This window comes from Hyperoodon ampullatus, assembly GCF_949752795.1.
Source record: "Hyperoodon ampullatus genome assembly, chromosome: 4".
Classification (NCBI taxonomy): Eukaryota; Metazoa; Chordata; class Mammalia; order Artiodactyla; family Ziphiidae; genus Hyperoodon; species Hyperoodon ampullatus.
In genome coordinates, this window is record NC_136917.1 from 2,802,600 (window position 1) to 2,817,295 (window position 14,696).

A 14,696-nucleotide genomic window follows, 5' to 3' on the forward strand; every position below is an offset into this window, starting at 1 on the left:
AACTTAACACTACTCACTAGTAGCATCTTATATACATGGAAGTGTTTGAACTTCCCTAATTGCTTCATAAATTTTTTCAATTAGGAAACAATCAAGGTTCACCCACTGCATTTGGTTGGTATGACTCTTCAATCTCTTTTAATCACTATGTTATAAATGTAATCTGCTGAAGTGAAGGTCATTTGGCCTCCCAGAAAAATATCTTAACCTGATAAAGAGCATCTGCAACAACCTAGAGCTAACAGTATGCTTGATGGTGAAAGGCTAAATGCTTTATACTTAAGATCGGGAACAAGGCAAGAATGTCTGTTCTCACCACTCTTGATCAGTATAGTACTGAAAGTCTACTTAGTACAATATGGTAAGAAAAGGAAATAAAAAGCATACAAATCAGAAAGGAAGAAATAAAGCTATCCCTATCTTGAGATGATAGTACATAAAAAAAATCCCTAGGAATATACAAAACATTTCCTAGAACTATTAGGAGTTTAGGAAGGTCACAGGATACAAGGATAAATATACAAAAAGCAATATTATTTCCATATACTATGGACATGTGGGCACTGAAATTATATTTACAATACCATTTATAATTACTCAAAAAATACTTAGGTGTAAATGTAACAAAATATGTACAGGACTTGTATTCTGCGAACTACAAAACACTGATGAAAGAAATTAAGTAAGAGCTAAATAGGGAATTCCTTGGTGATCCAGTGGTTAGGACTCAGCGCTTTCACTGCTGAGGGCCTGAGGGCCCAGGTTCAATCCCTGGTCGGGGAACTAAGATCCCATAAGCTGCACATTGTGGCCAAAAACAAAAACAAAAAATAGCTAAATACATGGTAAGATACACCGTATTGATGGATTGGAAGATTCAGCATAGTAAAGATCTCAACTCTCTCCAAGTTTACTTGGTTTACTGCAATATCTCAGCAAGATTTTTTTGTAGATATAAATAAGATTATTCTAAAATTTATATGGAAAAGCAAAGAAACTAGAATAGTTAAAGCAACTTTGAAAAAGAATAAAGAAATAATCAACCCATCCAATATTAAAGCCTATATATAGCTACAGTAATCAACACTGTGTGATGTGGGTGGAGGGATAAACACACAGATCAGTGAAACAGAACACCTAGAAACAGACTCACAAATGTGCTCAACAGCTTTTTGACAAAGGGGTAAAAGAACTGAGTGGAGGAAGATAGCTTATTCAACAAATAATGCTGGGACAACTGACTGCCATAAGCCAAAAAAATGAATCTTGACCGAATCCTACATCTAATACAAAAATTAAATGCAAAAGAATCACAGAAGTAAATGTACAGTGTAAAACTACAGCATTTTTAGAAAAAACACAGAAGAAAATCTACAAGATATGAGGATAGGCAAAGAGTTCTTAGACTTGACAACGAAAGGACAATCCATAAAAGGAAACACTGATGAACCAGACCTCTCAAAATTAAAACTTTTGTTCCTCAGAGACACAATTAAGAGGATGAAAGGAAACTAAAGACTAGGAAAAAATATTTGCAAACCACATATCCATCAAATGACTACCATCTAGAATATATAAAAAACTCTCAAATCCCAACAGCAAAAAAACCAAACAATACAATTAGAAAATGGACAAAAGACACGAACAGACATTTCATCAAAGAAGATATACAGATGGCAAAAAAGCACATGGAAATATGTTCAACATCATTAGAACTTAGGAAGATGCAAATTAAAATCACAGTGTATATCACCATATACCTATCAGAATGGCTAAAATAAAAGTATTGACAACACAAAATGTTGGCAAGGATGCACAGAAACTGAATCACTCATATGCTGCTGCGTTGCTGGTGGAATGTAAATTGGTACAGCCACTCTGGAAAACAATTTAGCTGTGTCTTTCAAACTAAACATGCCAACTACAACATGACCCAGTAATTGCACTCCTCCACATTTATCACAGAGAAATAAAAACTTACTTTTGCACAAAAACCTGTACACAAATGTTTATAGCAATGTTACTTGTAATTGTCAGAAACTGGAGACAACCCATATATCCTTCAACAGTGAATGGTTATGTAACTGTGGTATATGTGTTTTACAAAAAACTATTCAGCAATCAAAAGGAATGAAATATTGATAAGGAACAAGGAAATACTGACAAGGAACTACTTGAATAAATTTCCAGAGAATTATGCTGAGTGAAAAAAAAAACAGTCCTAAAAGGTTGTATACTGTATGACTCCATTTAAATAACATTCCTGAAATGACAAAATTATAGAAATGGACTAGTGCTTACAAAGGGTTAAGAATAAGAGGAGGTGAGGAACAGGGACAAGGAACAAGAGGAAAGTGGGTGTCTAAAAGTGAGTAACAGGAAGGATCCTTATGGTGACAGAAGGAATTCTTCCATATCTTTACTGTATCAACATCAATATCTTGTTTGCAGTCTTGAACTATAGTTTTGGAACTGGGTAAAGGACCAATGGGATCTCTCTGTACTACTTCTTATATGAATCTAAAATTATCTTAAAATCAAAAAAAAATTTTTTTAAGTAAAATTCCCTCTAAAGTAAAAAATCAAATTGGTATCATTCCTCCAAATCTGATCTCCTAGTACCACTATCTCAGTGAGTTATATCATTATCCATCCCTGAACAAGTCACAAACCAAGCAAGCATCCTTGACAACACAATCTCCTTTATCTTCCATATCCAATTCATCTTTAAGTCCTGCTGCATTTATCTCCTAAACGTCTCTGAAACTGGTTCCCTTCTTTCTGTGTCCATCACCACTAACCTAGCCAAGTCATTCATGCATTCATTAACTGGAAGCCAACTCTGACCGAGCACTATTTTAGGTACTGGAGAAATGGGTACAAATGAAACAGACAACCCAGCACAAGAGAGTTTATAATTCAGAGGAAGAGAAGATTATAAATAAATATGTACTATTTTGCAGTGATAAGTACCCTGAGAGAAAATAACACATGGTGAGGGCATAAAGACTGTGGAAGAATGCTGGAGAGGGTGTAGAGAAAAGGGAACCCTCTTACACTGTTGGTGGGAATCCCACTCCTGGGCATATACCCAGAAAAAACTATAATTTGAAAACATACATGCACCCCTAGTGCCCACTCTTGCCACTATTATTCAACATAGTTTTGGAACTCCTAGACACGGCAATTAGAGAAGAAAAAGAAATAAAAGGAATCCAAATTGGAAAAGAAAAAGTAAAATTGTCACTGTTTGCAGATGACATGATACTATACATAGAAAATCCTAAAGATGCCACCAGAAAACTGCTAGAGCTAATCAATGGATTTAGTAAAGCTGCAGTATACAAAATTAATACACAGAAATCTCTTGCATTCCTATACACTAACAATAAAAGATCAGAAATAGAAATTAAGGAAACAATTCCATTTACCACTGCAACAGAAAGAATAAAATACCTAGAAATAAAACTACCTAAGGAGACAAAAGACCTGTATGCAGAAAACTATAAGATACTGATGAAAGAAATCAGACTACACAAACAGATTGAGAGATATACCATGTTCTTGGATTGGAAGAATCAACATTGTGAAAATGATTATACTACCCAAAGCAATCGACAGATTCAGTGCAATCCCTATCAAATTACCAATGGCATTTTTCACAGAATTAGAACCAAAAATTTTACAATTTGTATGGAAACACAAAAGACCCCGAATAGCCAAAGCGATCTTGAGAAAGAAAAAGGGAGCTGGAGGAATCAGGCTCCCTGATTTCAGACTATACTACAAAGCTACAGTAATCAAGACAGTATGGTACTGGCACAAAAACAGAAATATAGATCAATGGAACAGGATAGAAAACTCAGAGATAAACCCACACACATATGGTCACCTAATCTATGACAAAGGAAGCAAGAATATACAATGGAGAAAACACAGTCTCTTCAATAAGTGGTGCTAGGAAAACTGGACAGCTACATGTAAAAGAAGAAAATTAGAACACTCCCTAACACCATACACAAAAATAAACTCAAAATGGATTAAAGACCTAAATGTAAGGCCAGACACTATAAAATTCTTTGAGGAAAACATAGGCAGAACACTCTTGCTATAAGTCACAGCAAGATCTTTTTTGACCCACCTCCTAGAGTTATGAAAATAAAAACAAAAATAAAAAATGGGACCTAATTAAACTTAAAAGCTTTTGACAGCAAAGGAAACCATAACAAAATGAAAACCCTCAGAATGGGAGAAAATATTTGCAAATGAAGCACCTGACAAAGGATTAATCTCCAAAATATACAAACAGCTCATGCAGCTCAGTATAAAAAAATAATAATAATAATTAAAAAATGGGTGGAAGACCTAAATAGACATTTCTCCAAAGAAGACATATAGATGGCCAAAAAACACATGATAAGATGCTCAACATCACTAATTATGAGAGAAATGCAAACCAAAACTACAATGAGGGGCTTCCCTGGTGGCACAGTGGTTGAGAGTCTGCCTGCTGATGCAGGAGACACGGGTTCATGCCCTGGTCTGGGAAGATCCCACATGCCGCAGAGCGGCTAGGCCCGTGAGCCATGGCCGCTGAGCCTGCACGTCTGGAGCCTGTGCTCCGCAACAGGAGAGGCCACAACAGTGAGAGGCCCATGTATCACAAAAAAAAAAAAAAAAAAAAAAAAAAACCCAAACTACAATGAGGTATCATCACCTCATACTGGTCAGAATGGCCCATCATCAAAAAAATCTACAAACAATAAATGCTGGAGAGGGTGTGGAGAAAAGGGAACCCTCTTGCACTGTTGGTGGGAATGTAAATTGATGCAGCCACTATGGAGAACAGTATGGAGGTTCCTTAAAAAACTAAAAATAGAACTACCATATGACCCAGCAATCCCACTGCTGTGCATATACCCAGAGAAAACCATAATTCAAAAAGACACAGGCACTCCAATATTCACTGCAGCACTATTTACAATAGCCAGCACATGGAAGCAACATAAATGTCCATCAACAGAGGAATGGATAAAGAAGATATGGTACATATATACAATGGAATATTACTCAGCCATAAACAGGAGTGAAATTGGGTCATTTATAGAGACTTAGAAGCCAGAAAGAGAAAAACAAATATCGTATATTAACGCATATATATGGAATCTAGAAAGATGGTATGGGTGATCTTATTTGCAAAGCAGAAATAGAGACACAGACGTACAGAACAAACATATGGATACCGAGGGGGAAGGGGGAGTGGGATGAATTGGGAGATTGGGATTGACATATATACACTATTGAGACTATGTATAAAATAGATAACTAATGAGAACCTACTGCATAGTACAGGGAACTCTACTCAGTGCTCTGTGGTGACCTAAATGGGAAGGAATCCAAAAGAGAGGGGATATATGTATACGTACAGCTGATTCACTCTGTTATACAGTAAAAACTAACACAACATTGTAAAGCAACTATACTCCAATAAAAAATTTTTAAAAAAGTAGACAGCTAGCCCTCCCCTCCACAAAAAAAGGAGTCAAGCCACTGAACTGTAAAGGAAATGAACAAAATTAAAACTATAAGTGAAATGGAGATTACACCACTAAAATTCGTGTCCACATTTATTTTTTAGCTCTCTGAGAATGGAGACCTTCTTATAACATTTAAGTCTGTTGCTTGGATTTTCCACATTTAACTTGCATGCATGTTTTAAAGAACGCGTTAAGTATAAAAATGTTGTGTTTCCTTTGTCAAAAAAAAAAAAAAGTAAGAGATGATACATGCACCCCTATGTTCATAGCAGCACTATTTACAATAGCCAAGACAAGGAAACAATCTAAATGTCCATCAACAGATGAATGGATAAAGAAGATGTGGTATATATACACAATGGAATACTACTCAGCCATAAAAAAGAATGAAATAATGCCATTTGCAGCAACACAAATGGACCTAGAGATTATACTAGTCAAGTAAGTCAGAAAGACAAATACCATATGATATCACTTACATGTGGAATCTGAAATATGATGCAAATGAACTTATCTACGAAACAGAAACAGATCTGCAGATATAGAGAATAGACTTGTGGTTGTCAACGGGGAAGGGGGTGGGGGAGGGTTAAATTAGGAGTTTGGGATTAGCAGATGCAAACTATTATATATAGAATGGATAAACAACAAGGTCCTACTGTATATAGTACAGGGGACTATAATCAATATCCTGTGATAAACCATAATGGAAAAGAATGTGAAAAAGAATACATATAACTGAATCACTTTGCTGTACAGCAGAAATTAACATAACATTGTAAATCAACTATACTTCAATAAAATTAAAAAAAAAAAAAAAGAATGTGGAGGACAGAGGGCCGTGTTCAGATGTGCTGTGTCTAATAGACAAAGTGCCATCTGAACAGAAACCTGTGCAACTCAAGGCAGTCAGTCATGTGGGCTTGTGACTCAGGGAGAATGGTCCAGGAGAGGAAAAAACAAGTGCAGAGGCCCTGAGGTGGCCTGTCTGAAGAACTACAAGGAGACCAGGGTGATTCGAGTTCTTGAATGAAGGGCAGAGAGGAAGGAGGTGAAGGTGAAAAGGTATCCAAGACCAGACCACGAAGGCCACACTAGGGGCTTTGGATTGTGTTCTGTGTGATAGAAGCTACGAAAGGTTTTGAGCATGGGAGTGAGATAACCTGACCTACCTTTTAATTAGAGCATTCTGGCAGCTACAAGGACAATAGATGTTGGTGGCAGGCGATGAGAACAAGACTAAATCAAACATACTAAACAGGACTACAGAGCATTTGGGCTCAACTTTCACCTTGTAAATTAACTCTTTAAAACCACTGCATGTTATTTTAAAACCACTGCTGCTCTAACCCCTACAGCACCTTTCTGCAAATTAAAAAAATTAGCAGATGCAGCTTCATCAAATCTTGGTGGGTGGAAGGCAGCCCACACAGGACCCCTCAGCCGACCACCCTGCCAGGTTCAGTCTGCCCTGAATTCTAGCATAAATATAACAAAGAAAGAGAAAAAGACAAAGAAAAACACTTTTTCATTGGAGTTAATTTACCTAATCATCCCTGAATTTTTAAATTTTTGATTTTAAGAATATTTTCACATTGGGTGTCAACCAAACTCATGAGACGTTCAAGATGATTTAATCATATTATTCATATTTTATATATATGTATATATGTAAAATACATATGTATATATGTATACATATATATATATATATATATATATATATATATATATATAAAATATTCCAGAAAAGTGATTAGACTTTGGGTTCATTTCTTAAGCAAGAGACTCAGATGAGTCTCTTTGAGCCATTTCCTCCCATCTCTCAATATAAAACATACAGAGCCAGGGGTGACACAGTTTGTTTTGTCTGTTCGTTTTATTTTTCCTAGTTGTAAATAGTTTTGATGTGAAAATAATATTTTAAAAGCACATTTGGAGGCAATTAGAGGTTCTAGGAGTCCTATCCTGGAAGCATAAGCTTTTCCATCACCGGCTGTTCAAAGGGTCGGTTTTTGGTTCTGGTCTAGAGTTAATGATCAAGGTGCTTCCAAGAACATCCAGATCCTTCACCTGAGCTCACAGAGGACTTAGCTCCCTTTGGAAGGGAAACTGTTCTGAGGGCACTTTAGTCCAGGCAGATGGGAGACTCGCTAGGGGTACAGGAGAGACACAACCACATGCCAGCACTCCCAGGACGCTCCATCTGACTGTCACCTTTGACCAAAGAGAGGAGGTTCATCCCATCAAGAGAAACGCACACACTGGTTGGCTCTGATGGCCTTACTTCCTCCAGACACCCACTCAGTTTTCCTTCAGGGACAGCTTCCCAAACCTGAGAAGGACTTGACGTCACCACTAGGTGTCTTCAGGGTCTCTCTGGACAGCTTTCAACTCCAGTCATACTTTCTACTCAGTTTAATCCAACTAACACTTCACTCAGGAAGGGGGACTCCTCATGGATCAGAGGCTCCCGAGGTGAATGGAAAGGGAACAATTCTTCCTTCTCTTCCCCTGATCTTTCACACCAGACTCAGTCCACACCTGACGCCCCTCCTAAACTCTCCACTGGTTCCCTGCTGCCTGCGTTCTCTGTTTACTTTGTGGTGGTCTCCAGCAGTTCCCACAAAATTAGAATACTTCTCCCAAATGACAGTTAAAAGATATAAAGAGAGATAAGTGTGGTTCCCACCTCAAAAGATCTCACCTTATACGGAGAAGGATGAGCTCTACTAAAGGTGTGGGCGCTTTAGGGATCGAGACAGCCTGTCCCACAGCCCTTCTGCTGGGCCCCCATTGTGAGGGGTCATCACTGACTCGTCTGGACCTGACAGCAACCTCAGACAAGTCCTACCACGTCTATGCCAGGTGGCTCCACATTGGTTGCAGGCTGATCCTTGCAGAATATAAACCTGGGCCCGTGGCCAGGGTACTTTAACTCCTCAGAGACTGTGCCTGGCTCTCAGGTCCTGGCCCCCACCTCTCCCCACTCCCGTCTGCACACGCCGGCTTCCTTTGTCTGGACTCTCGGACATACTCTTCCTGTGCCTGAACGCTTCTCACAACGTGGGATCTGGCCCTTCCTCGGGAAGCCTTGCCCACAGCACCCCTCCTGTTCCACGTTCTCACAGCACCTGCGGCTCTTCCCCCGAGGTCCTCACCGGAGGCTGTCATTCCACAGCCCTGTGTGCGATGAGCCTCCCCCTGCACTGAGCTCCGCCAGGGCAGGACCTGCGTCCTTCTGTCCAAGGTTGCACTGCTGTTTATCACGGGACAGGAAAGCAGTGGGCGAGGGTTAGAACCTGGCTCCCCCAGAGCCCTGGCCTCCCCAAGTCAACAGCTCTCAGTCCTCAACTTCCATGACAGCCGGATCTGCCAGTTTTCTCCTCTGGTGACTTCTTCTCAGGCTCAGCCACAGATTCTTCCTTCTTAACCCGCCTCATAAACACTGAGGTTTCCGGGGACTCTGTCCTCTCCTCCGTTCCCTCATCTGCTCAGCTCAAGGTTTCAAATGTCACCTTCTCACTGACAGCTCCCTGACCTCCCTGTTGAGTGCCAACCCTGTATACCTTCTACAGCTGTCCACTGGCGACCTCTACCCATATTTCACTCACAACTCAAATGAAACCCATCCCACACTGAACTCGTCCTGAACCCTTAACAAAGGGACCTCTCCTCTTTCCTTTTTTTAAAAATGTTATATTTATTTTAGGCTGCACCAGGTCTTTGTTGCTGCACGTGGGCTTTCTCTAGCTGCGTCAAGAGGGGGCTACTCTTTGTTGTGGTGTGTGGGCTTCTCATTGTGGTGGCTTCTCTTGTTGCGAAGCTCGGGCTCTAGGCACGCCAGCTTCAGTAATTGTGACGCGCAGGCTCGGTACTTGTGGTGCATGGGCTTAGCTGTTCTGCGGGATGTGGAATCTTCCCAGACCAGGGATCGAACCCATGTCCCCTGCATTGGCGGGCAGATTCTTAACCAGTGCGCCACCAGGGAAGTCCCTCTCTCCTCTTTCCTGAACCCACTGCATGTGCCTTCCTGCAGGTAACGTCTTGCCTGCATTACACAATAATCTCCAGAAGGTTCCCACCTGTAGTTTTTCCTCACTTCAAATCTAAGACCAACAGTGTTTCCAAAGTGACCGTTCTTACTAAATTGAAATTGCATAATAAGGACTTCATAAATATATTCTCTGTAAAAATTTTAGTAACATTACATGTAAATAAAGTCCCCTTTCATCAATACTCACTCTCGATCCTAATCCAAATGTAACTAGTTACCACCTTAGGTGTCCCGCGACCTTTCTCTTGGCACTTACATGTATGTTATGCATATAGACAAACACCCACGTAATTTTCTTTACACATAAACGGCAACATGTCATAATCATGTGCCGTAACTAGCTTTAGTCCTTCACGTGCCTTGGAGCTCCACCCACACCAGTGCTTCTTGTTTCTGGCTGTGGTGCTGTGTGCCAGAGTAGGGACCCACCTCAGCTTCTTTATATGCCTTTACTGAAGGACATTTAAAGTGTTTCAGACTCTGACCATTTTTTCTAAAATATCAAGAACCATGCAATTCTTCTGCTTAAAATCCTTGAATTATTTCCAGTCACCCACAGACAGTTCCCATCTCTAAGAACTGTACCAAAGCACTTCAGAGTGTGGCCCCCACCTGGCTTTCTGATCTCATTTCCTTCCTCATCTCTTTCTTTTCCCAAACCCTGGGCCTCAGTCAGAATGAATTATCTGCAGTTCCTTAAATGGACTAAGTTTGCTCAATGAATACATGAAAATGTAGCCCTCGTCCGAAACAAGAGGAAAGAATAAAGATCCTGAGAGATTTACCTGTGAAGTGATTATCAGAGATGAAGCAGAAGTTTGTGACCCTTCTCCACAACTTCTTGAGGACTGAGAACTTGGAGAAATTTCCCTGACCAACATCTCCAAGTTGTACTCATTTACCAGACTGCTGCCTGCAGAGATTCCCCACCCACTCACCTACAGAGGAGCCTCCAGGGCTTTCTTTCTCTACCTTCCAGGGATCTTCTCCTTGCTGCAACAGAGAGATCACCTCAGGTTTGGAAAATAGGAGTCCTGCTCATAGAAAAAAAACAAAAAACAAAAAAATAAAAACAACAACAAACTTGGTTTTGACACGAAGAGGTATCTGAGATCTGAGTGGAAACTTAGAGGATGATACAAAGAGCTCCTTAGGGTGCTCAAGTTCCGCCCCCATGATGTGAGGGGTGTGTTAGGGAAAAAGCAAGGGACTTGTAAAACATAACAATGTAATAATTAGTTGCATGTTAGGAAAATACAATAAACATGTACCCTTGAAATAGGGTACCATTAGCTTTCTATAAAAGAGGAAATATATGAGATGTACAGACTAAATTCATATTTATAAACAGGTATCTATGGAGAAGATATCAGGTAGATTGTTTAAAATGAGAAAACACTATCTGGCTCCCTTTCAAATATGGATTATACAGTATTCATCTAGCTGGAAAAGTGAATGGTAAAGGCAAGAGGGATGAAAGATGCTCTCTGCTTAGAGATGAGTAGATACATCATAGAACAATCATAGTGGGAAATGCCTGAACTATGAGGGAATTTCTAATGTGCAGCTCTGTAGATTGTCCCATCTGTGGGGCATGAGGCATCCATGCCTATGAGCGGGAAAAAGGTTTTCAGATTTACTTGTGGAGATCCAATTTGTACAGTGCTAAGGCAAAACCCAGCTAAAGTTTTGATGATCCACGTCTTTTATCCAGGGAATCAGATGCTGAGTTATCCCAATTTCTAAACAGAGGAAATTTCCTTACCCAATGACACCAAGTTGCTATAGTTCTCCAGCATCACATCTTGGTACAAGTTTCTCTGTGAAGGAGTCAGCTTTCTCCACTCATCCCGTGTAAAGAGCACAGCCACATCTTCGAATGTCACTGACAGCTGTAGAGACAAGCATCCCAGCTCACCCAAGACCACGCATCACACAGGGTGAAGAAGGCAGCAGTGGGAAGTAGACAGGCTACCATGAAATGCTTCTATATTATTCTAGGTTCTTAAGGTTTCAAGTCACTGGTTTAATGAACACTTGCCCTGTGACAAATATATACTGAGTAGCATGAAGTATGAACCAGGCCCTGTGTTAACCACACAGAGATGTGTGGAGGTATTAAGACCATTAGTGGGAGTGTTAATTAGAATAATCTTTCTAATAGCAATCTGATAATACATATTAAGAGCTTTAAAATGTGCACACTCTTTAACTCTCCAATTACTATATTTGTTTGATAATGAACAGTGCAAAAAAATGCACACACAAAGACATTTATTATGGTGTTAGTTAACAGCAGAGAAACGGAAACACCTACAACCTAAATAATCACTGACAGAGGCTCGGTTAAATAATTTAAGGCACTATCTGTATGCTCTCTGAAGCCTGAGGACAGTAATAATGGAAATTAAAACAGCTATCATTTTTTTTATTAGTTTCTGCTTTATAACAAAGTGAATCAGTCATACATATACATCTGTTCCCACATCCCTTCCCTCATGCATCTCCCTCCCTCCCACCCTCCCCATCCCACCCCTCCATAAAACAGCTATCATTAACTGAATGTCTTCTTCAGGACAAGTACTATTCTTAGAGCTTTATATTAATCTTTAGAGTAAATCTTTATTTTACCTTCACAACAACCCTAGGAAGAAGGTACTATTATTGTCCTCGTTTTACACAAGAGAAGTCACGGAGAGGATAAGAAATTTGTCTAAAGTCACAAAATTGGTCAGTGGTAGTGCTGGGATTCCAATTCCAGGTGGATGTCTAAGGTTCCATTATTAACCACTCTGTAAAACTGCCTCTCAAAACCTACCAAATAGTTAATAAATAAATGAAATAATCCATACAATGTACTTAAAACCATACATGGCTCATATTAAAGGTTCGGATCTTACCTATTATCATGTCAATATAAAGTACTATGAAATCATTAAAATTGATGGTGTAAGTCAATATTTTTGACTTAAAAAGGCATTCATGGGCCTCCCTGGTGGCGCAGTGGTTGAGAGTCCGCCTGCCGATGCAGGGGATACGGGTTCGTGCCCCGGTCTGGGAGGATCCCATATGCCGCGGAGCGGCTGGGCCCGTGAGCCATGGCTGCTGAGCCTGCGCATCCGGAGCCTGTGCTCCGCAACGGGAGAGGCCACAGCAGTGAGAGGCCCGCGTACCGCCAAAAAAAAAAAGGCATTCATAATAATGTTAAGTATAAAAAGCAAGTTACATATCAGTATGTATAGTTTGTTCCCATTTCTGAAAAAAAATTATATATGTACATAGCAAGTGATGCTGAGAGATGCATAACAAATGGCTGACAGCGATTATCTCCAGATGGTGGGATTAAGGGTGATTTTACTTTTTTTTTGCATATACGGAAAAAATATATAGACAAATACATGTACATACACACATCTATGCACATATGTACATTTACAAGCATATATACATATACCCATACATATATATGTGCATATTTTATTCTCTATAAAGTTTTTTGCCACGATCATGCAGTATTTTTATGGTACGAAAAAGCATTAAATTATTGGCACATGGGGAGGAACACAAGAAATGATCTCTGCTCTCAAAGAACTTACAATCTAACTAGCAGACAAGAAAAGTGCATGAATTTGAACACTAAAAGGAAAATGTGTAGCTGGATAGGACCATACACCGTATCTGCTAATCCTCATTTTAGAGAGGAGGAACACAAGATTCAGGACAGTCAAGATTCCAGGTCACATACTTTATTAATGGCAGAGACAGGATGATAACTAAAGTTTTCTTTCAACACAGCACTTGGTATACTCTCTCTCTGATCTTAAACATCTTATTACTGAGTTTTACACACAATCCCACACAGCAGGTGAGGTTAGGGAGAAATGTCACATAGGACTCACACACAGGGACAGAGAAGATTCTGGGCAAGAGAGCAGCTTGGCTCTGTTGGAATGGAATGTGAAAGCCTTAGAAAAAAGCAGTCCAAATATGCAAAGGCAGGTCCTAGCCATAGCCTCAGAAGATCAACCACCATCACATCTCGTGGGTCCAAATGATATACAACATCGCACTGCAGAGAGCTCTGGTAACACAGGGGCTGGGCCTACCATGTGTTCTGAGAGATGCACCAGAGGAATGGCTGGACAATAACCAGCATGAACTCAGAGGCCAGACATACCTGGGTTTGATTTCAGGTCACTTGACTTCTTTAAGCCTCAGTTTCCTCATGTGTAAAATGGGGGTAATAACTGTTGTGCTGTTATGAGAGTGAGAACAAAGGTAAAGCCCTCGGGATATTCCCCCAGCAACATTAACTATTATTGTTAGATGAAAATGAATACAGAATGAACAGTATTTTTTGGGTCCTAAAAACACTGTACAGTTAATTTTTATCTATCAACAATAATAGTATCATGTACTAGAATAATATTGTTCAGCTACCACAACCACCACATATTGAACATCAACTATGTGCCCAGACCTTATTGAAACACTTGCCATGCTGCAATTCCTCTCATCTACCCTATGAGGTACGCATGGTTGTTATTCCCATTCTACAGGTGAGGAAACTGAGGCACAGAGAGATGCAATTGCCTAAGGCCCATAAATGGTAACAGAAGATACGGGTTCAAACCTGGCTGTCTGGCTTGAGAGCCCCACTTCTAACTGTACACCCTGTATACCTTGCTTCTCCACTACTGATATCCCACAAAACCCTCCCTGCCACTACCTGAGGAGTCTTCTCTGAGCTCTTAAAGTCAAGAGACCTCTCCATCTGTGTCCCCACCAAAATGGCTATCCTTTGTTCACACACCGCCTCACCTGGATGGGGTCCCACCCTCATTCCCACAGAATAAAGATGACAATGGCAGGTCAAGATCAGTTTTCAAGAGAGTGATAGAAGCAAGGCACATGATCCAGAAAGTTAAGAGGGAGAAAAAACTAAAAACTATGGACTGGGAAAAGCCTGGGTAAGGTATCATGAGGATTCTCAGGGGTGGAAAGAAAAAGAAAAGCATTCTGGCCAAGGGTAGGGAGGGGGACATGAGTGAGCAAAGGAGACAGGCCAGAAAGGAACTCTGCCAAGTGCACATGTTTGTTTG